Here is a 25,223-nt window from a genome sequence, read left to right on the forward strand (position 1 = left end):
TGTAACATATATCCCTAGATACCTAATAGGGTCTGGAAATTGGGCTTGCTGTTGCAAAAAGTTTGGAAGGATTTGACTATCTGTATTAAGTAGCAGGATTTTATTTTTATTTTGATTCATTTTATATCCTCCAATAGATTCAAACTGCATGAATTCTGTCAGTGTTGTCTTGATGTTATGTTCCTCTGGCCTAAGGTACAGAATGTTATCATCTGCATACAGTTTTAATTTGGTCATCCCCTCCAGAGGTGCTTTTACCTGCAGATTAGTCCTAATCTTAGCAGCAAGTGGTTCTACAAAAAATGCAAACAAAGCGGGGGATAAAGGAGATCCCTGGCGAGTTTCTCGCCTTATGTCCCCCTTTCCTGCTAGCCGAGAGTTTATAAAGACTTGAGCCTGGGCCCCTTGATTTAAATTTCCCAACATTTGTGTTATTTGTATTTGGAATCCCACCCTTCTAAGAACAGCAAAGAGAGCGTCCAATTAACTAGAACAAATGCTTTTTCAACATCAACCATTATAATTAAGACAGGCAGTTTGTTGGAGTTAAAAAAATCAAGCGCTTGAGCTAAAAACCAAGTGTTAGATGACATGTATCTTCCTGAGACATATCCCATCTGGTCTATATGTATTACCTTCTGTGCTATTGGAGAAAATCGATTTGCCCAAATTTTCATTAACATGTCTAAGTCAACATTCAACAAACTAATCGGTCTATATGAGTTGAAATTTTTAGGGCTCTTATCCTTTTTAACAAAACTAACTATAGTAGATTTATTAAAAGTAGATGGAACCTCCCCTCCCTCTCTCACAAAATTAAAAAGCTCTACCAAAAAGGTTGTTAATTCCTCTGAAAATATCTTATAAAACTTTATTGATAGGCAATCATTTCCCGAGGTTTTTCCACACATCATTGAGGTGAGGGCACTCTTAATTTCAGTTAGGGTAATTTCGGCACTTATTTCATCTGACTGTTCGTTTGTCAGCTGCAGAAGATTAATGCCATCAAAATATTGACTTATCGCCTCCTTTGAGACCATATATTTGGTTGCATATAGTTTATAATAGTGGTCCAAAAAGATTTTTGCAATTTTTTTCCCTAGCAGTAGTCAATACCCCTGACTCTGGATCTACCAATTCTTTAACTAACCTGGCCTCCTGATATACTCTGCTTGACCAGGTGAAAAGTTTCCCCACCATCTGGCTCTCCTCATATACACACTGCTGATACGTCCGAGAACTAGTTATTTCTTTGAGAATAATAAATTCTCTGAGCTCCTGCTTAGCTTTAGTTAATTGTTCCTCCACTTCCAAACGCTGTCCCCTGCCACTAGTCCTCTGTATTAAAGAGTGTCAACAGTGTGTTGCAGTTTAGTTATTTTCTGCATCCGTATCTTAGATTGCGAAGCCAAGAAAGCCATCCTCTGGCCCCGCAATATAGCCTTAAACGCCCCCCAAACCGAGGAGAGAGCTGCTGTACCCTTATTCTCCTAAAAGAATGTCTTAATCCATTCCTTCATATCCTCTACCCATTTGGGGTTCAAAAGGAGGAGCTGATCCATCTGCCACCTGGATCTCCCCTGCCTTTCAGCTTCTATTTTCCTGTCAATTATAACCAATGAGTGATCTGAGAATGAATTAGCCCTGATTTCCGCGTTTAGACAATTAACATAACGAAGGATAAGAAACAAATCAATACTGGAAACTGTCTGAAATTGGTGGGAGTTGCGAGTATATTGGGTATCGCCTTAATGTGCCTCGCGCCACGGGTCTATTAGATGATAATCATGTTTCATAGAATTCAATACTTTTTTTGTCCTAGGCTTTAGTGTTTTTTTGCTTTATTAGAGGTGTTCCTTTTTAAATCTTGAATAAAGTTAAAATCACCTCCTAATATTATAGGACCTTCTAGGCCTCTGATCAACTCCTTAATCCTTATGAGAGCTTTAGGATTGTTGAGCTGGGAGTACCTATTCGTCCTTTTTCCAGTGCCTCAATTTTGGCCTGTGGTTTACTTCACATCTTCCATTGTTGTACACTGACTTGACTGCGTCGATGAGGGTGGCGTGGGCTTGGTAAGATATCTTCCCTATACAGCAGGGGACGCAGAAGGGTTACCTCCTGTCGCACCAGCTGTTTGCTCTTGTCATGGAGCCGCTAGAGTTGTGGGTGAGGATGGAGGCGCAGGTGAGGGTCTTTGAATGAGGGTACAGGTTGAAAGATAGAATTCTGCTATATGCCAAAGATGTTCTCTTCTTTCTTACAACTGTGGATGGTGTCCGTGCACTGCGTTTATGGTTAATTGAAAGTTTAAGGCGTATACCGTGCTCATAAGGAACACTCCCCGCTCAGGAGTATAAACATAAACTCTAGATTGCACTAACACGGCATGTGTTAGTGTCTCCTAAGGCACTGGCAAATATTTGCTGGGACCACCAGTTTAAAATTTGTGGAGTATGGTTTTTCAAACAAAATTTTTTTCCAATACGCTTCTCGATATCGTAAGTATTTTATTCATACTATTAATATCAATTCATTAGTTGGATATTATTCACTGTCCATTAGGCGTTAAACCAATCCATTTTTCATATATCCAAAACATTTATCTCTTCCAATGCATTTCGGCCCACTGGCCTTCATCGGGGAAGTCTGTGAAGCAGATAATATACTCATCACTATATTGTAAAATGTTCATGGATCACATATTTTAAATGACTTATATCACATCAATATATACACGTTCAATGAAAGCAAATATGAATGCAAATATACGCTAAAACAAATGAACCTATATCGACATTTATCTAGTTGTGGTTCGCGGGGTACTCTAATTCGCACGTCTCAAAATATGTTAAACCTCCGTTCTAGACAAGTTCTAATCACTTTAAGGCGAATGTCTCGCATATCTACCCAAATTACGCGCAGAGTTCAAAATGCTCCGTCTAGGTTGCTTACCAAATGTATGTATCAGCTCGGGCGCCGCGATGTGTATTTCCTTCGGTGTGAGGAAAGTTGGCGTCTGACGTCTAGAGGGTGTGATTTAAACCTTTGTTACGCGCGCAATTTCTTAAAGGGGCCGAGGCTTATGGCAAATAGTGTTTATGCGTGAGTGATCAACAAACTTTATCGACATAGTAGATACGAGGAGTAAAACAAATGTGGGTATATAGAATCGCACAAGAGTGATTGTCCATCATGGCAATAATCCAATAATACAATATTGATATATAATTAAACCAATGATACAACGATGTTGATGACGATTGCACAGCACACAATTCAATAGTCTGTGGTTATAGGTAACAGCTAAATTCTGTTCGTTCGTTAATCCCATTCGGGCTCAATGTTTGTAAATGATAAATCCAGTGATTCTCTCGTTTCAAGAGAGTTTTTTTATTGTCTCTTTCTTCACTTTTTTCCACAACTTCTAAAATGCAAGCCTTGATCTGGCTGATTTGATGATTGTGTTCAATGAAATGGGTGGCTACTGCTGATTTCAACACTCTCGTACGAATGTTACTTTTATGCTCTGTGAGCCTTACCTTGAATTTGCGTTCCGTCTGTCCAATGTACGCCTTCCCGCATGGGCACTTTATCATATATATGACATTTTTGGTGTCACAAGTTGCAGTTACCTGTAATTTGATTTTATTGCCTCTCATAGGATGCGTTATGGTGTTGCCTTCCATTATGTTGTGGCAGTTGCTGCAATTTCTGCACGGGTTGGTGCCTTTGTATTTAACAACCACTTTTGGAACTTTAGGATGTTTGATGATTTCTCCCAAATTTTTGGCTCTGGTATATGCAAAAAGTGGTTCATCGACAAAAATGTTGTTGAAATCTGGTTCTGTCTGCAATATTCGCCAATGTTTTTTAATGATCTTTTTAAATGTTGGACTCACATGAGAGAATTTGCTTACACATGTTATTTTGGTTGCTTTTTTAGTTGTAGATGTTGTTAATAAGGACTCTCTAGTTTTCAATTGAGCCCTCTCCATGGCAGAATTTAGCACTGTGTCTGGGTATCCTCTTTTTTTGAATGTATTCAACATGATTTTGGATTGCGTCAATGCTTCCTCTGGGTCTGAGGCAATACGCTTTACACGTAAAAGCTGTGAATAGGGCAAGTGTTGTTTGAGTGGAGATGGATGAAAGCTCTGATACAATAACAGATTATTTCGATCTGTGGGTTTTGTGTGAAGTGTGGTTTCCATTTTATTACCTGTCTTTTTAATCACTTTCACATCCAGATAGTTAATACAATTGTCATGAATCTCATATGTGAATTGTATTCGTCTGTCCACTTCATTGAGTTGTTGAATGTTAAACATTAGGTTTTCCTTTGTACCGTTCCAAAGTATAAAAATGTCATCAATAAATCTCAAATATAGACGCAAGTGTTGTTTCCATTGATCCTTCTGAAAGATGTGGGTATTCTCATATTTATGCATGAATATATTAGCATATGAAGGCGCTGCTGGATTTCCCATAGCTGTACCAGATTTTTGGAGATACCATTGATCTTGCCATCTAAAATAACTGCATTAATGTGAAAGTTAGTAGCTCCAATAGAAACACTTTTATGGATTCTTCATAGTCCATGTGAAGCAACGCTTCTTCTGTAGCTTCTATTCCCATATCGTGCGGTATTGAAGTATAGAGGGCTTGAACATCTATGGTACACATAGTAATTTCTTCATCCTCAGTCAAGTTTACTTTATGCAGTTTAATCAAAAAATCTGTTGTATCCTTAACATAAGAATCCATTGTGACAACATATGGTTGGAGATACTTGTCAATGAGCTTGCCCACCGGTTCATGAATACTTCCACACGTGGAAACGATTGGACGACATGGAGGTTTAATCGGGTCTTTGTGAACTTTAGGAGTCAGATAAAAGACTGGTACTTTAGGATGGTCTGTTGTCAAATATTTCTTTATTTTGTCATCTATACAACCTTTAGCCATAGCATCTTGTATGATTGTTTGGAGTGTAGCTTGGATTTCTTTGGTGGGATTTGAGTTAAGTTCCATATATGTGTTATCATCCTCTAGGTGCAATGAAGCCTGTGAATTGTAGTAATCTTTATTCATCACGACCAGAGCTCCACCTTTGTCTGCTTTTTGACAAATGATACTTGAATCATTAGCTATCGCTTGAAGAATAGCATATTCTTTTCGTGTGAGATTGGTAATTTTCGTTCTTCTCCGATAGTTAATCTTGTTTAGGTCCTGTTTCACCATTTGTTCGAATAGGTCTAGTGTCTTGTGGCTGATGGGAGCCATATATGTGCTAGGTGTAATAAGTCTTCTTTCTTACGTCACCAGACCCAATGGGTCCAAGATTGCTGCAGCTCATGCCCATATTTGGAAAAACCTTGGGCCTAAACATTAACACATCAAAGTCTAAAGTGTATGCTAAGGACTATGGGCCTCTTGATGTGAGATGAGCATTGGAAATGCGACTAGCAACCAATGGCTTTAAATATTTGTGTATTTATCTGTCCCCTGATGTGGCACTGGCTTGAAGTGCCATTTTTTAGCTGGTACTCACTCACCTCAAAGAAGATATAAAAATCTGGTTGGTGCTCTTGCTGTCCCTCGAGGGGCAGTTGGCGATCTTTAAAATGGTCTCCCTGCCCAAAATCCTTTATCAACAACAGAATTTCCCCACAACAGTGGTTTCATAAACTGAATTCCATCCTTAATGCCTTCCTGTGGGAAAGGTTACCCCTCCCGTTGCTCTCATCAAATGTTTCTATTCCACCAACTGTGGGGTCATTACAGCAGCAGATGTTGAATCCTATTATCTAGTGGCTCATCTCCTAATTAGAAACAACTGGTGGTATGATACACCGGGTGACCCAGCATATGCACTAGACAAATGGGTAATGGGTACTCGGCATATGCACTAGACAAATGGGCAATGGGTACTACCTGACTAGTGGTGTAAGAAGAAATACTAACCTTCTCCTGGCGACAAAAACTATAATTAAATTATGGCATTCAACACTTCACAGAATTAAATGATAGGGCAGATTGACAGAGCAGACTCCAATATGGTGTGGTAACTTGCTTCCACAGGTGTTCAAGCTGTCAGGATTCCAGAAGTGGGATCTCATTGGGACCTCCACTTTGGGGGACATCATGCAGGGCACAATTCTTACATTCTTTCAGGCTCTCCAGGTGGAATTCAAATACATCGAAGACAATTCTATAGGTATCTTCAGATCCGCCTTGCGCCGACCCCTTACATAAACTCTATATTGGACTTAAATGAATTTAGTCCCCTTGAGGGCAAGCTCATCATAGGGCACCTGGAGGACCACAAAGTCACCAAAAAACTACCATACACCAGTGGCGGCTGATGATAATAAAAAGTGATGGGGCAGCACGGGGGGGGGTAATAATAAAGGGCCCAATTCACAAAAGTAATCTGAGACAAAATCCTAACTTTACGACTTTCGGTATTCACAAAAGGCATTTTGGAGTAGTAAAGTTAGGATTTTGTCTTAAGTTTGTCTTAAGTTTTGGTCTTAAGACAATATCCTAACTTAAGTTAAACTTAAGTGAGGCTTTTGTCTTACGTTTGTCTTAAATTCTGGCCTTAAACTCACCTGCTCAAGTTTCTCAACTCACATTTTTTCTTTCCAGTCACCTCCTTCAATAATACTGTCACTGTATTCAAGCTTGTCGTCAGGCAATCATGACACCATTGCAACTGAGGCTAATTCAATACCCAGAAATGTCAATCAGGTGAACAGGCCCTCAGTCATATCTGGGACTAGTAGTATGCCAAACTGTTATGTTTCGTAGGGTACACCAATATACGCTTGAGTAGTCACCTAACCCTTCACCTACATTTACTGTACCATTGCACTACATAACGGGTTTCGGTATTGTCCTTTTGCCTAGTTAAGCACTGCATAAATGTTGTGTGGTTTTCCCCGAAAACTAGCCTCATTAATTATGCATGAGGATTCTCAGACTCACAGCAGGATTACAATCTTCTGCATAATAACTGTGTATAAGGATCATCTCTTCCATCTTCCTTAGCCCACATGACACAGTAAGGTAGAATCCCTTGAGGGTACCTTTTGGGTATATATATACCATATCCTTGTCAGGGCAGGCAGAGGAGAAAAAGACTTCCATGCTGACACACTGGTGTGAGACGCTGAGGTCCCTGCATGCAGACACTTCAGCTCGCAGTGGTCTGACATCCTTTGCGGGGTGTCCATTTCGAGATCAAGACAGGGTCCCACATTCTCTCAATTCAGGTAATGGGGTTGGCTTCTGCCTAGGGCGATTCTTGGCCCTACAGCTATATACATGCTAGGTACACATAGGTACATCTAGTTAGGGTTGCATCGTAGCAGTACACATATTATTGTCATGTATTTTATACCTGCCTGTATTCATTGTTTTAGCACTATGGTGGGAATCTACCATATATTTACCCTATTGGTGGTGATAATCATTTATATCTGTTTCTGTCTAATGGTTGTTTCAGTACACCTATTTTACACTAAAATGACGCTGGTTTAATAAATGCTTATTGAAAAATGATCCCACCGTTTATTCTGTGTTTCTCTCTGAGACAAAGTGAGCACGAGTGACTGAGCGGAAAGTACTGTACTGTTTCCAAGATCCCTGAGGGGATAGGTTGTCATGTTCGATAGTTGCCAAGAACTATTCTCTCCTTGGTAAGAGGAGTTTTTAGTGGTACTGTAAGCTAGCTGGTATACAGGAAAAGATACCCAGTGGTGGTCTCTAGAATCAGTCTGGACACCAATCCCACAGTGTATGATGTGTAAACGTGCAGATCCTATATAGCTTTATAGGAACTACACGACATCTACCATCCACTCTAGTATTTTCATCATTCTATATAGGAACTACATCCACAACTACCATCCACTCTAATATATTTATCATTCTACCACACTTGTCCTTCTCCACTGATCAACCCATTATCAAGAAATCATCCAAGTAGTGTAGCACCTGCCAAGATCCAGACACTTGCCCCACCACTCCACAAATGTGCTGGATCTCTCAAACACTGCACAGCCACAGAACATCCCATATGCATCACTTTGTCAATGTAATATTGTCCTAGCAATTGAAAGCTATAAGATTGAACTGGCAGTTGTCTACAGTTTGACTTTATGTCAGCCTTCTCCATTTCAGCACCCATACTGTTAAACCTTCCCTCACCTGAAATCCAGGCGGTTCAACTTGAGAGATGTGACAATATTTCTCTTCTGCCCCTATCTATTAAATCTATATATCTATATTTATATATCTATATAAATCTATTCCCGCCCGAATGAATTCACAACGTAGTCTGACAAGAATAGATCTCCAGGGGAAGGGGGGAAATGGGACAAAATAATAAACAGAAAGAAGCACTCCACTGTTCTCACTTCACTTGATGTTTCAGGTACTCTTGCATCTGTGAACTGCTTTCTATCTAAAAGACACAAATGAAATACAATAACTCTTCTTCATAGATTGTTCTTATTCCGTCTATCTATTAAACTCTATTAAATAAGAAAATACCTTTCAATACTTCTGGTTATTCTTTCACCAGAACAGTATTCGCTAAAGAATGCAGCTTAAATTATATTCTGACTAATATCTGCAGGAAAAAACAACAAAATAATAATAATCACTATATGTGCCAATCTTAGTTCATGACATTATGTGCTGCTGGTCCCTAACTTACTAGTAATAATATGCATTGTCTCTTAAAAAAAACATAAGTCTTGAAAAGTTTGTAATTATTGCTCTCTCTTCCTTAATAGGCACAGCTGTTGCCCTTCGTTGCATCAAAGTTCTTGAAAATAGATCCAAAATTCCAAGGTGAGTATTTGTAAAATTGTTTTACTCTCAAGATCGTTTTTTGTCCATACGCGCTAACAATGACAGCGTCTTGTCTTTAAAACCCTTGAATTACTTCTGGATAACAATGCGCATTGACTCCAAACTATAGTAATAATAAAATGAGGTTCATAAATGACTTACTTCCTTTGATTTTGCAATAATTTTACTTGACTATTTCTTTTGGTTTTTGTTTCAGGATGAAGCAGGAAGGGTTCGGGACTGGAAGGACGGATCAGCGCGTTGATGTCGCCAGGACGGAGCAGAAAGGGATCGGGACAGGAAGGACGGATCAGTGCGTTGATGTCGCATTGGAAACCAGCTGGAAATGGAAAACCGAAGTAGCTATCCTCTTGCTGCAGGAAGAATGGGACGACTCCGGAATTCAACGCGTGTAATTGAGGGTCGAGGGTTTTTATAGAAGTCCTGAAGGGTGGGGTTCCTCGGTTGGAGAGGGAAGGAAAAAAAACATGGTGCACATGTCTCAACTGCTTTAAGCAGACACGTGCAGTTTATGAAAATTATTTCTTGGCTTGACAATGTGAGCTTAAGCGGATGCCCCTTGATTCTCATAGTAGAAACAAGCACTGGCAAGTGTAATGCTAGTAACACGATTCTAATGCTCATGATGGGGACAAGATTAAAACAAGCACAAGCAAATACAATTATCCACTAGGCTTTTAGCACAGATAATAAAGCCTTACAAACCTTCTGCATATTAATAATGAACAAAGGTAATCTTAACAACTATTTCCACAGTGATTACACATATGTTATTATAACGCAGCTTGAGGCTGAGCTATGCTCCTTGCACAAACCCTAAAACATACCATACTTTCTCCTTTGTTCAATACTGGAATAGTGGACTGAGCAATCTCTCTGCTTTAAGAGTAATTGCTCAGTCCACTTGAAATCCTTGAGATGTTCCTTCCTGCAAGAGAATGATGCTTAAGATTAATTTGCCTGCCATTTTCGTTGGATCTTTTACAAGTGTTGAGACTATCAGCTCTCATTGGTCACTTGTAGGGTATCCTGAATCCCAGAATAAGACCAGCCCACAATAACAAAGCTGCTGCCCCAGCCACGGCCCGTGTAGGGCATGCCACCGGGCAGTGATGTGGGGCGGGAGAGGGGCAGAGTGGGGGGTTGTAAAATGCGAGATACGGACGATTTCATGTAAGTACCAAAAAAAATGTGTTTTCCTTTACTTACCTGAAGTTGTCCGTTTCCCGCATTTTACAACCCCCCTTCCTGTCCCTCCCCCGCCCCACATCACTGCCCGGTGTCACGCCCTACACGGGCAATGGCTGTGCTGCCCTCTTATAGTACAATAGCAACCATGGTTTCTTGGCTTCAGGCTTAACTGATGTAATTGCTCTTGCCTACCTTACCTATGTTCTCACCTCATCTTTACACCTGCTGTTTCTGTGATGGCCTTGTCCCCCCAAGCACTGCAGACAAGGTGTTCACCACTGCATTTTGAGTAGTCACACAAAAATCGGAACAGGAGTTAATGGCAGGCCCTTTGTTGAAATCCCAGCATGCCCCTTCTGGTCCTGCTCTGGATGCACACCCCAGGTCTCCGGGGTAGGATTCCTTTGAAACAGCATGTAGGGAAGTGGTTAGCTACTCACTGTGTGTACTGATGTTAGCGGCTTTATTGGCGTCATGAATTGTAGCCAAGGTTAAATGTCCAAGTTGCCCCACAACTTTGTAGGCATTATGCATTTCCTGGATCTAAATTGTTGTCATACTAAAGCCATCCAAAACTTATGCTGGCCGGTCTAACCACATCCTGGTACTTTCACAGAGCAATGATGTTCTCATGGAACTTTCTACATAAAATATGTACATGTATTCTTTTTTAGAGAGTTTTATATAGCGCAAACTTGACCCGAATCGGGTATAGGAGCGATTTACATAGGACCAGTTACATTACATGAGGACACACATTCATTTTTGTTAGGCATAGGGAGATTAAGTGATTTGCCCAGAATCACATGATGTTCAGCATCTTTGCCAAGACTCCAACCCAGTTCCACAGATTGGAGGTAGACCGCCCTAGCCGTTAGGCCAACTCCTCTCCTCAATACTCTTGAATATGGTGAGGGTCGCCATCGATGTATTTATGTTAACTGGTACTTTTTGACATTTCCCCATCTCTCTATCTTCTGCCTTAGAACTCTCTTTGCAATTGGTTTCAATGTGTAAACGTTTAAAAATTGCTACATATTCGATCACCCATATTTTAACTTTGGTGTTCACCAAACGATGACCTCCCAAAGTGTCTGACACTCTTTTGGAAAGGTAATTTCATCGCCTTCCCACTTTCCGCAGTAACTTTTTCCTTACTCGCAACCTCTCCTGTCTTTTCCCCTTAAACTGCTGAGTCCTTCCCCCAATGGCATCGCTGTCAATCTCTACCCTGGCACTTAGGATCTTTCTCTCTTCCATGGGCATCATTTCATTCCCCCCACCAATGACTGTTGGACTTCTGTCAAGCTAACATTCGCTTCCATTTGTACTTCCCTAGAAGTGGTGCATCATTTCTCAGCTAGGAATCAGTCCAAAGCCTCCCAGAATGCATTCTGCATGCTGGCTAATCAGTCAAAAAAACATTCTTTCAGCACAAGGCTATAAAAGCGCATAAAACAAAGTACAATAAATGAGTAAAGTTTCCTGCATATGGTGCAAATTGTCCAACATTTAATATACAGATATGATCAGGAAACAGATCCTAAATGGGAAGGTCCCCTTGTGAAGTTCAAAAAAGAAGAAAGAAATCCTAAAACAGTATATGAAATATCATCTTTAATGAAACTCATTAAATATGTAGCCATCTAATATATAGATGCCCATGACTAAGTGCTGCTTGCACGAAACGCGTCGGGCTGGACGTTCTACTTTGGGGTGACGTTGTAATCATTTGCCAGCATACCTAACCTGCTTCCATTAAAGTTCGGCTGATTTTCAATCCTGTTTGGGCCTCTCCTCTTTGGGCGAAAGTTTGGTTGATATTGAGCGGTCTCGCCTGGGCCGCGGAGAGAATCCAGCTGCTGTCAGCAGTCCCGCTGAGGCGCTGAAATTGGCCACGGTATAAGGAACGGGGTGCCAGTGATGCAGAGTACTACGAGGGGTGTGCAGCAAGATGGAAACAACACCCACCCACCTGGGTAATACTTTTTAATGACGTGCATTGAACGTGGCGACTCACATGAGGTTTTATTGCACTACAAGTACCATGAAGCCACTGTGTGGCCACACCCAGTGGGGCGTGTACCGTGATTTTTAAAAGCCTGAAAATGCCAGAGCTCTTGAGCTACAAGCCCAAAGCCCATGACTAAGTGCTGCTTGCACGAAAGGCGTCGGGCTGGACGTTCTACTTTGGGATGAAGTTGTAATCTTTTGCCAGCATACCTAACCTGCTTCCATTAAAGTTCTGCTGATTTTCAATCCTGTTTGGGCCTCTCCTCTGTGGGCGAAAGTTTGGTTGATTGATATATATATATATATATATATATATATATATATATATATATATTACCTACTGGCGGTCGCCAGTAGGTATATATAGTTAGGATTTTTTCCCTATGGGATTTTTGAAAATTCTATGTCTAATAACTTTGGCGTTTGTGGACGGAATTGGCTGAAATTTTCAGGAAAATGGAACATTTTGTTTCTGAGCAGCCCCTGAAAATTTGGGGGGGGTTCGTCCAGGGGGGGCCGAGAAAAAAGGGGGGTCCCAAAACGTGTTTTTAACATTGAGTTTTCCATAGGGCGGTTAGCCTCACTTTTAGCCCGAACGGCTGAATGGATTTGCACGAAACTTGGCAAAATTGTAGGGACTGGTAGCCCGATGTGCCTTTTGTAGGTCTCAATATATGTGCTCCAGTGGATTTTGAGAAATTAACGTTTAAAAAAAGATATATATCTGTAAGCGCGGACCAGGCAGCGCCCCGGTTCGCGGACCTTAAGCGTATCGGAACTTCGCGTAGCGAAGCTGATTGGCTTTCCGGTGTCTGTCAACATTCTAAACAGTCCGGAGCGGCCGCCATCTTGTCTCTCGGTAGGATCGAGAGACAAGAGGAGGCCAAAACAAAGGGGGAAATAACTATAAGGGGGCATAGTAGATCCTCGCTGACCCCCTAGGTTTAATGTGGAGGTTTTAAAGGGGCCCCGCGAAGCAAAAAAAAAAAAAATTTTTTTTGTTTTTTTTCGTGGTTAGCGCCCGGTACGCGAACCGGGAAGCGTTCTGGGGAGCGTACCACAATGAAAAATAAATGATAGACTTTTCAAATGCTGTATGTTAATTGATTGTTGGTTTTGTTGATTATTTTTTATTTTTTTTAATTTTTTAAGCTTTTTTTATTGTGTTTCATAATTTATTAAACTTTCTAACATTTCATTGTCAGAAATTTCATAATAATCATGGAATATAGATTGTAGTCTCTGAGGTTGTAAAATGTCCTCATTTGCAAGGAGGTTATCTACTGCTTGTACACATTGCAGTAGTTCTTGGTCCCAAGTTTCATCCATAAATTCAATCTCATTTGGATCAATGATTTCTGTGTTGGACTCTGGAAGGACAATTTCAAATGAAATGTTTTGTTCACTTTCCATTTTCCCTGAAATTTGCATAAAAAAAATATATATTAGTAGAGGTAGGGCACTGTTGGGATTAATTTTAGATAGGTAGTTTTTAACAGAGAATTTATCTTTGGGCAGTGTATAGTATCAGAGTGGAAGTAGGAATATAAAAAAGTGTATCTAAATTTATAAGTACTACAGAGGGATAGTATATAACTAACAGAAAAAGTTTGCCATATTAACTTAAAGTGCACAATATACTTCAGTTTTAAAAATAACAACTTACCTTTAAAAAGAAGTTGAAGTTATTAATGAAAATCCTATTGAAATGTACACCAGGAAGTAGTAGTCAAAATGGCTGTGTTTCCTTCTCTTCCTTTATATATATTCGGGTACATAACCAATCAAATGTCAGGTAAAAAAAGTAGAAAATGAAAGTAACATTTTAATTGGTTGTCAATTCCAACATTTCAGATGTGTTTTGTGAAGTAATTTACCTCACGGTATTTAGAGAGGTCTACAGGCTAAATGGCTAAATGGAATTCCAATCAAATTTGTGAAAATGGTAGGGATTGGTATGTAGTATGAGCTAATCTATATTTGGTGAAATTGTCTCAAGTGGCTTTTCTGTGAACTACTTTCCCACCTTTTTTGATGGTGCGCTTCCCAGAGAGCGACCCGGTACGCGAACCGTTGAGCGCCCCGGTTCGCGTACCTTAAGCGTTCCGGGAGTCCACCATTTTGTGTTTCGGTCGAATTAAGATACAAGATGGAGGGCAAATAATGTTCAGAATGGGTAGAAGGGGGCACGGTAGACTTATCTTGACCCCCTAGGTTTTCTGAGGGTGGCTGAGGAGGTTTATATGTGCGAAAAAAAAACATTTTTTTAAAAAATTTCGCGAGGTTAGCTCCCGGTTCGCGTACCGGGTAGCGCCCCCGGGAGCGTACTTTGTTGAAAATTAGTGAAAAATGTTAGAGTTAAATAATAATTGTGAGTGATCAGATGTAGGGTAGCTCTGAGAAGAGCTTTTGGGTTTATGGTACATTTAGGTACTTATAAGTAGGTACCAATGCACATTTTTAAATTCAGAGTGAAAATTCTGTTGCCCTCATCTGAGAAGTGAACTCCATCTCCTCTGTAGATATCTTGCATGTAGTAACGCAAGTTATTGTTGTACAGGGAGCCCATTCCATGGTCTCTCATGTAAGCTGAAACAGATTTGTTTACATGCTTCCTCGACTTCTCAATTTGTGGACAAAATTGGTTTGACCACCTCCATTTCTGTCTTTGGCATATATTTGAATATACCAAGGCAGTCTGAGGAAAAAGTGCCATTAATTGCTCAAAGGTGTCCTTTAAAAGCATTTCCAGACCTACACCAGTCAAAGTGCCCAAGTCATTACCTCCACAGTGCACAATTAACAGGTCAGGTTTTGGCAAATGCATAAAGGTTTTCACCAATGGTATCAATTGGTGACATTTTAATCCTCTGTGGCCAAACCACTTAATTTCCACATCTTGTAAATTGAGGTTAGGTAAATTCCTGCTTTCAACGTACCTTTGAGCCCAGTGAATATAACTATGACCAACAATCCAGACAGAAAACATGGTGAGAGAAGGTTCTCCTGCAGTCAGATGAAGTGTGGCAATGAAATGGCAGTTGAAAAAATGAGAGTTTGAAATGAAAAAAACTGTGGAGTTTCTGTGTTTATGAAGCAGTAACAGTGATTGGTGGATTTTGATTGATGAAAACAGAAAGTTAGGGTGTACAGATGTGTTGTTTGAAAGATGTATTTTGAGTGGTCAATAAAAAATCATTAAATGAAAGAAAGCACTGGATATGCAGGTGCACTGAGAGTTCAGAGTTCAATTGCAACATTGTTGTGTGAACTTGCAAACACCAGAGTTTCTCCAAGAGGTGGTTGCTATGGAAAATAGGCAGAAAGGGCAGAGGGGGAAGGGTTTTCATTTGAAAAAAAATGAGGGAAGAGTTTTGATTGGGTGACATGAGAAATATGTGTGAAGAATTACAGCATTTCTGTGCTTTTGATAGCTGCAGACTCTGGAGTGCATACCTTTTGCTCTGCTGAAGACAAATTGGTGTGTTTCTGAGACTGTTTTCAAACTCAAAGTATTTGCTAAGGTGAGAAAATATTTCTTTACTTTAGATAGAGAATAGTGTGCTTTAATGAGAAAATTATGATTTATGTGGCGCAAATTGCTTGTAAATATGCTCTCACATGTGCATGGAAAATTTTGATTTTGAATGTTTGTGCTACATAGCCATGTTAAAAGTGACGCAACCATGCTGGAAAGCCAATCAAAAAATGATTTCATGTGTTTTAATGACATTTTAAGTCATTTTCTGATGTGCAGTGTTTAGAAATTATGATTTGAAAATCGTTTTTGTGGAAAAGGAATTGTTTTTAAATTCATGACAGGGATATAATGGTGTATGGTTCTTTATAAGGCAATTGACTGTCCCTGATGTTATTTTTCTCATTTTAGTGTAAGACCTTTCTCTGTGGCGCAAATTGCTTGTAAATATGCTCTCACATGTGCATGGAAAATTTAGATTTTGAATGTTTGTGTTAAATAGCCATGTTAAAAGTGACTAAACCATGCTGGGAAGGCAATCAAAAAACGCTTTCATGTGTTTTAATGACATTTTAAGTCATTTTCCCATGTGCAGTGTTTAGAAATTATGATTTTAAAATCGTTTTTGGGGAAAAGGAATTGTTTATAAAATCATGACAAGGACATAATGGTGTATGGTTCTTTATAAGGCAATTGACTGTTCCTGATGTTATTTTTCTCATTTTAGTGTAAGACCTTTCTCTGTGGCGCAAATTGCTTGTAAATATGCTCTTACATGTGCATGAAAATTTTAATTTTGAATGTTTGTGTTACATAGCCATGATAAAAGTGACCCAACCATGCAGGAAAGCCAATCAAAAAACGCTTTCATGTGTTTCAATGACATTTTAAGTCATTTTCTCATGTGCAGTGTTTTGAAATTATGATTTGAAAATCGTTTTTGGGAAAAAGGAATTGTTTTTAAATTCATGAGAAGGACATAATGGTGTATGGTTCTTTATAAGGCAATTGACTGTCCCTGATGTTATTTTTCCCATTTTAATGTAAGACCTTTCTTTGTGGCGCAAATTGCTTGTAAATATGCTCCCACCTGTGCATGGAAAATTTTGATTTTGAATGTTTGTGTTACATAGCCATGTTAAAAGTGACCCTACCATGCAGGAAAGCCAATCAAAAAACGCTTTTATGTGTCTTAAGGACAATTTAAGTAATTTTCCCATGTGTAGTGTTTTGAAGTTATGATTTGAAAATCGTTGTTGAGGTAAAGGAATGTTGTTAAAATGTATGTGCGCCATATGCCCCCAAATTTCTTTTTCAGGGTTGCAGCAGGGTGTTCTTGAGACACCCCTGCACCTTTGGAATAAATTCCTAATTTGTGATGAGCAAATTGTTAATCGCAAATTGCACCTTCATTTATATGAGCCTCCTAGCCCATGGAAATGAATGGGTAATTTGCAATTAGCAATTTTCTCAAAGCAAATTTGGAATGGTAAAGAATCGCTATTTATTCCTTAAAATCCGCTTTTTTGGAAATGCAAAATAGTTATATGATACATATGGCGGTTGATGTCTAACAAGATAAGAAGCTTACGGATACATTTATGATGACTGGCGCAATGAAGTAGAAATCACTTACTTCATTGGTAGGCCTTTACAATAAATTATCTCTTCTGTATTCTTCATCAAGCGTAACTTTAATCTGCAATCCTGAGTAGGCCTCACCTTAAACAAACCTCTGGATAGGCCACATCTTATTGTCATCCTGAATTAATCATTTAAAATGCTAGGGACAGATTTATGATAGGTGTATACCTCTTTTGTGCCACTTAAAAAACATTGTCCATGGGGAAATGACTTAAAATGTCCTTAAGACACATGAATGTGTTATTTTAAAACGTTTGCAAATTTTTGGGGTCACTTTCAACATGGCTATGTGTCTGAAACAGTCAAAATCTAAATTTGCAATGCACAGGTGGGAGCATATTTACAAGGAATGTGCTTCATGGGGAAAGGTCTTATAATGTAATATGGGAAAAATGACATTAGAGATACTGAAATGCCTTATAGAGAAGCATACACCATTATGTCCTTGTCATAAATTTGCAAACCATTACTTTTCCCCAAAAACGATTTTCAAATTATATTTTGAAAACACTGCACATGTGGAAATTACTTAAAATGTCAATAATTCAAAATTTGTGATTCCTTAAATGCAATGTATCAAAAAAAAAATATGTAAAAAATGATATTAAGGATTTGGAAACTACCACCAACTTCTAGTTTGTGGTAATTTGCGAATTCTTTTCATAAAGCATTTTTTTCAAAAAAAAAAAGGTCCCATATGACGCCCATACATGCCATTAGGGCATGTAGGTGTGCCATGTGCTCCCAAATTTCTTTTTCAGGGGTGCAGCAGGGTGTTCCTAAGATACCCCTGCACGCTTGAAAAAAATCCTATTTTGTGATGAGCTAATTGCTAATCACAAATTGCAACATTAATTCCTATGAGCCTCCTAGCCCATGGAAATGAATGGGTAATTTGCAATTAGCAATTTGCTCATTGCAAATTAGGAATAGTAAAGAATTGCTATTTATTCCTTAAAATTTGCTATTTAGGAAATGCAAAATAGTTTGATGGTACATATGGTGGTTCATCTGTAACAAGATAAGAAGCTTAGGGATACATTTATGATGACTGGCGCAATAAAGTGCACATTACTTACTTCATTGGTAGTCCTTTATATGTATTATCTCCTCTGTATTCTTCATCAAGCGTAACTTTAATCTGCAATCCTGAGTAGGCCTCACCTTAAACAAACCTCTGGATAGGACACACTTTATTGTCATCCTGGATTAATCATTTAAAATGCTAGGGATAGATTTATGATAGGTGTATGCCTTTTTTCTGCCACTGTGCGTCACTTTTATGATGCAGCGGTGGTGCATAATATTTGCTATGAGGTGACAACATTAAAAATTGATGCATTTAGGCAGATATGTCATAGTGTAAAAAAAAAACGTACCACATAAAACCCAATCAGCAGTAATGCAAAAGATGCACCATGTCGCAAGACAGGCCTCACTTGGGGCCATATGTATCAAGCTAATTAGCATTTGCAAAGATCAAAATTCTATGAATTTCGGCCTTTGCGAATGTTAATTAGACAAATGGTATGTATCAAACAACTTTGATGCAAAATAAGGAGTAGCAAAATTTGCTATTCCTTATTTTGCGATTGCACTGAAGCATTTGTAAATTTTGTGACTACTTAAATGCAATGTATCAAACAAAAACTATGTAAAAAATGACATTAAGGATTTGGAAACTATTGTGGTAAATTAGTGGTAATTTGTGAATTCTTTTCAAAAAGCTTTTTTTCAAAAAAACAAAAGGTGCCATATGACGCCAACACATGCCCTTAAGGCATGTATGTGTGCCATATGCCCCTAAATTTGTTTTTCAGGGGTGCAGCAGGTGTTGTTGAGACACCCCTGCACCCTTGGAAAAATTCCTACTTTGTGATGAGCAAATTGCTAATCGCAAATTAAACCTTCATTCATATTAGCCTCCTAGGCCATGGAAATGAATGGGTAACTTGCAATTAGCAATTTGCTCATCGCAAATTAGGAATGGTAAAGAATCGCTATTTATTCCTTAAAATTCGCTATTTAGAAAATGTAAAATCTTTTGATGATACATATGGCAGTTCATCTGTAACAAGATAAGAAGCTTAGGGATAGATTTATGATGACTGGCGCATCACCAGGGATGTGACAGTCATCCTGCGCCACTGTTCCGCCACCCATGTTGTGCTGCATTTACAATGCGGCGCAGCATGGGGCAAAAACGGCACAGATGCGTGACGCATCTGTGCCGTAAAGGTGGCGCATTGCTGGAGTTGTATCGCAAGTGCGATGCAGCTCCAGCAAGGCTCAGGGGTGCCCCATCTCTACAATGCTGCGTCAAGACCTATGCCAGCTTCAAGCAGGTGCAGGGTTTTGACGCAGCTTTCTCCTATCTGATTGTAAGCAGTGTGTTATGTTTTTGATCACTATTACTGATTTACTGTTTGATAATAATGTTTATTAATATTTTTTATTATATTTTTCCTCAGACTCAACTGCAGATCATTTCAAGATTACAATATGCCTACAATACTAAGACAGATAAAGGCTGCAAAACGTCAAAGACAGCAGGAGAAAAAAAAACGCAGCAGTCCTCTAACAAAAAGATTTCTCAAGCCACGAAGAAAGCACCGGGTAAGAGCTCTAAATATTTCATAAGAAATATTTATAATAAAAAAAATATTACTACAGAAAATGTTTCAATCCATAACACGAGAAGTAAATCAAATGGAAAGAAAAGGACAAATGAAAATGTTACTGCTAGAGCAAGAGATAAATCTGTGCATGATAGTAGAAGGAAACAACAGTTTAGGGAGATTCGTAAACGAATGTTCCGTAACAGGATAATTGGCAATTTGTTAAAAAATATTAAGAAAGGTCAACAGAAACTAGTTTTTTATAAGAGAAAAAAAAAAGTTGAGAAAGTTATTGATCAGGCATTTGAAATTAAACGTAAGTTATTTATTTTGATAATCAATAGAATTAGGAAGCTAAACAAGGCAATTTTTGATTTCAAAAGAAATAGTAGATGGAAGAGAATAGTTAATCGTAGTAATTTTTGTGAAGTTTTTTCTGGAGAATGGATACATAGTTCAAGCTGTGAGGCATTTTTTAATGAAGAGAGTTATTTCCAGGATAATGATTTGGTGCATGCAGTTGACATCAGTGGTCGTGCTTATGAAGTGAAAGATGGTTGTCCAGTTGAAAAAGAAAAACTTGTGACAACAGAGGCAGAAGAGTTGTTAGGTAATGAGGTTTTAGGAAGACGTGCTAAGGGTCCTGTGTACACCTGGAAGTGTAGTAGTATTTGCAGTGTGCGACAGGATTCCATCAATTTGCTTTGTGATTTTGTACGGTCATTTAACAAAAAAAGTTTGAAGCAGAAAATGAGGTTGTTGCAAGAATTAGATCCTTGCAGAGTAAGAGAAGTGACAGGTTTGCATGGTCATTCACTGGCTTGTCTTTCCAGGAGAGTATGCCAGAGTGTTTTTCATCACTTCAGGATGCTAGCAGTGCATCATAACAAAGTGAGGAAGTTAGTTAGACTGTTGTATTATGCTAAGAGTCCAGCAATTATGCTGAAACAATTATGCGCTGCTCTTTTGCATGGTTCTGAAATAGATGTGAAGAATATATGTGAAGAAATTGAGTTTTGTTACTTTGGAAGTAAAGAGGAGAATGTTGAAATTGAGCAAGAAGTAGAGGGTCATTTGGAAGATAGTGTACATGTTTCCAGTACAGATAATTTCCAGAGGGAAATTGCGACGTTTGACATGAAATCAAGTGAGAGGCCTAATTTCACTTGTGTGTGTTGTAGACGCACTTATTATAAGAATCAGACTAAGTTAGTGGATTTATATGCAAAAAGTGAAAGGGAAAATAATAGTGAATGGAAGGATTTTGCAACATACTTGATGGTAGAAAATTGTTTTGATTTGGGATTGGATCAACGTGTGTGTACTTATTGTTGTAACAAATTAAAACAAAACCAGATGCCTGCTAGAGCAGTTCATAATAATCTGGAATTGGTTGGGATTCCTTCTGAATTGAAGGACTTAAATACTTATGAATCTATTTTGATTCAAAGTATCCATCCCTTTCAGGCTATTGTAAGAATGGAGCCAAAGACAGGGAAATTGCCTCCATCAGATTTACAGAGAGGATTAAAGGGAAGAGTTGTTTATTTGCCTCTAGATTTCAAGAAAAACATTAACACAATTGGAGTAGAAAAAGTGGAAGAGGAACCTCTGGTTATCTTAGTTAATGGGGTTCCGACAAAGAATAAGAAAATATGGCAAGATTTAGTAGATGTTAGGAAAGTTAAAAAGGCAACATTGTATTTGAAAAAAAATAATAAATACTATAAGAATGTATATGTTGCAGAAGAGGAAGTAAGTGAGGAAGAGGATAGCGATTTGTGTGCTGGTCAAATTGAGAAAGTAGAACCCTCTACTAGTGAGGAAATATATGAACATTATAGTGTTCATCCTTTGCATTCGAAGGAAGTCATGGGGAATGCTATTGAGTTGTTTCAAATGAAACAAGCCAAAGGGAGTCCCATTAGTGTTTGGGAGGAAAGTTTGGAAGCTCGGTGTTTCCCACAGCTTTTTCCAACAGGTCAGGGAGGAAGATATGATGAGCGACCTCATCAAATTCCTGCTTCTGAATACCGGACTTTGCGATTGTATGCAGGAGATGCTAGGTTTCGACAATGCATTCCCTATTTGTTTCATCTCCTGTTTGAAAGCGATCTGTCTGGACTGTCATATGCAGTGAACCACATCTTGAAAAGTGGTATACACATGCAAAACATCTCTGCAAGTGACTTTATGGATAAAGTGAATGTCCAAGATAGTATTTTGGATTCTCACCTGATTAATCTCATGGCGTGTCAGCGTGGTACTAATGAGTACTGGTACCGTCGTCATGGTGATTTAAAATGTATGCTGAGGAACTTAGGTACTCCCACATGGTTTCTCACTCTGAGCTGTGCCGAGTATGGCTGGGAAGACTTACTTGAATTTCTACGAGAGGCAAATGCTAACGTAGAAAACATCGAATTCAAGACACCCGGAGAACTGTGCTCTTTGGATCCAGTCAATGTATGTAGGTACTTCAATCATAGATTTGAAGCTATGATGTCTTTCATCATGAATAAGAAGAATCCACCTCTTGGAGAGGTGTTGGATTTCTTCTGGAGAAAGGAGTACCAAGCAAGAGGTGCTCCTCATATACATATGTTGCTGTGGATCAAGGATGCACCTAAATTTGGAACGGATCCAGAAGACTCAGTGATGAGTTTCATCCAACAGTATTCTACGTGTGCTGTTCCAAACGCAAAGGAGAAGAAAAGCCTAAGAGAAAAAGTTCTGCATTTCCAAAGCCATCGATGTGGAAAGTACTGCCGACGTAAATTCCGAAACAAAGACAAGTTCTACACCAAATGTCGTTTCGGCTTTCCACGACCGGTGATTTCTAAAGGAAGAGTAAACAGTTTGATGTCTTCGCTGCGACACAATGTGATGAAGAAATCACCTAAAAACACATACAATTTGAAGAGGAACGAAGAGTCCAAGTACATCAACGACTACAACCCGGTGATTTTGTCCATGTGGAATGCTAACATGGATATACAGTTTGTGGCTGATAACTGTATGGCTGTGGCTCGGTATGTGACGTCTTACATCACCAAAAAAGAGAAGACAGAATTGAAGGATATGTGGGAGGACATTTCCCATGAAAAGAGCCTCAGCAAGAAGTTGTACAGTTTCAGTCTGAAGATGTTGTCGCATCGAGAAATCGGAGCGTACGAATGTTCTGACCGGTTGTCTTCAGCAAGTCTCTATGCCAAGTCCAGGAGTATCGTTTGGGCGAGTCTTGGTCTTGCTGCAACGCGTAATCGAGTTCTCAAACCTGTGCGGGAAATTGAGTATTTGGCGGAAAAGGAGCCAAACAGTACCGACATTTTGAAGACAAACATGTTGGATACATATTATCCAAATCGAAGCAGTCACCTAGAGAATGTTTGTCTGTATGAGGTTCTGCAAAATTACATGTTCAAGAGGAACATCAAAGAAGATACTGAGAAAGGAGTGTATGCTGTAATAGGAAGTGAGGGATGTCTGGTCAAGCAAAGAAAATGCCACTTGATAAACCATCGAAAATTGAGTGGCGAATCTCCTGGAAAAAAAGGAGTTTTTCTATTTAGCACTTTTGCAACTTTTCAAGCCTTGGCGTGCAGAAGAGGAACTGCTTGGAGATTTCCTCTGTTACGAAGACTCTTTCAATGCCGCCAAGGAGACCATAGAATGTCCTGCTTTTCCCAAATATGTAGAAATGTTGAATGCGGAAATTGAGCAGGAAGCAACGATTGCAGCCGAGATTGCCAGAGACAGTTCTCAGGACAGTCAGAGTTCTGCTTCATTGAGTCAGGATCCACTAGGAGGACCTCTTATTGAAAATGAAGCTGCCACTGCTATGAATGAAGTGGAAAGAGCCATGGCACATGCTCAAGAGGATGCGGTTAACTTAGAAGAGTTGGAAAGGCAACTCAACGTTGAGCAGAGGAAAATATATGACGAAGTTACCATGCAAATTGATCATGGATTAAGTCATGATAAGAAAGAGTGCTCATGTACGTCGTTGAAGCCTGTCCGACTGTACGTGAGTGGAGAAGCGGGAACTGGAAAAAGTTTCCTCATTAAAGCAATTTCATGCTATTTGCAGGAAAGGACAGAGTCATCGCTGTCTTGTGTTGTCACTGCTCCAACTGGACTGGCAGCACATAATATTAAAGGGATTACTTTACATCGTTTACTGATGCTGCCAGTGGAGCATGACAACAAATTAGAATATCACAAGCTATCTGGAGATGCTTGTTTTGAAGTTTCAAGAATCTTGAGGAAAATGAAACTTCTTATCATTGACGAAGTAAGCATGGTTTCCAATGTCATGCTTGCCTTTGTGCATTTGAGGATGCAAGAAGTTCTCAAAACAGAGTATGATGTGTTATTTGGTGGCAAACACATCATTGTTTTCGGAGATCTTCTACAGCTGACACCAGTGAAAGGGCAACCTGTGTTCAAAATGCTCACGCATGAAGATACCAGGAAGTGCCTAGGCAGCATTGGCAACGTCAATATATGGTTAAACTTCAATTATGCTGAACTGCATGAAAATATGCGTCAGGCGAAGGATGAAGTTTACAAGACTATTCTACAAGATGTTAGAATTGGAAAAGTGACCGAGCATGGGAAAGAAGCTTTACATGCACGATTACTGTCAAATTTGTATCCAGAACAAGATGTTGTGCCTGAGAATATTTTTCAGAAAATTACTGATAAGAAATCTGGAATATGTTTGATGCCAACTCTTGCAGAATGTGCCAAATTCAACAACAAAATGTTGAATTTAGAAAAGCAAGAGATTGTGAAACTGGAAGCTATTGACAGAGTAGAGCATATGGGATCAACAATTATTTTGTCTGAGAATCTGAAAACAAAATTGGATTCATTAGAGAAGACTATATCTAAAACTGCAGGTTTTGAAAAGACTCTGAATGTGTGCTTGAACTGCCGTATAATTTTAAGAAGGAATTTACATGTTGAAAGAGGTCTGGTAAATGGGTCAATGGGTAATGTTGTTGATTTTGTAAAATACAGAAATAGAGATGGAATTGAATTTTAAAAAATTAAATTTGATGGCATTGAGGAAGTACAGCTAATTGGTCGTTGCTCTGCTAGATTTTTGCTTGTGAAAGACTTATATGTTCGCCGTAAGCAGTTTCCTGTTTGCTTGGCATATGCGGTGACAATCCATAAATCGCAAGGTTTAAGTGTAGACTGTGCATTGGTGAATATTGGCAGTTCTGTGTTCAAGGAGGGTATGGCATACGTGGCATTGTCACGAGTTAGAACTTTATCGGGATTGTACTTGATTGAGTGTGATGTCACAAACATTTGTGCGGATCTAGATTGTGTTAAGGAATACAATAGGTTAAGAAGAGAGTATGCGCCACATTTGCCTCAGT

The 25,223-nt window shown here is 39.1% G+C and overlaps 1 long non-coding RNA gene across 1 annotated transcript in view; it reads left to right on the forward strand.

Annotated features, from left to right (window-relative positions):
* Nucleotides 1-9,424, forward strand: part of LOC144819024 (uncharacterized) — an 88,831-nt gene extending 79,407 nt beyond the window's left edge. The window contains exons 2-3 of the long non-coding RNA XR_013607200.1: nucleotides 8,808-8,865; nucleotides 9,083-9,424. This is a non-coding gene — a long non-coding RNA (uncharacterized LOC144819024). The remainder of the gene's footprint in view (nucleotides 1-8,807; nucleotides 8,866-9,082) is intronic.
* Nucleotides 9,425-25,223: the final 15,799 nt, after the last annotated feature.

Source organism: Lissotriton helveticus, chromosome 1_1 (genome assembly GCF_964261635.1).
Source record: "Lissotriton helveticus chromosome 1_1, aLisHel1.1, whole genome shotgun sequence".
Taxonomy (NCBI): Eukaryota; Metazoa; Chordata; class Amphibia; order Caudata; family Salamandridae; genus Lissotriton; species Lissotriton helveticus.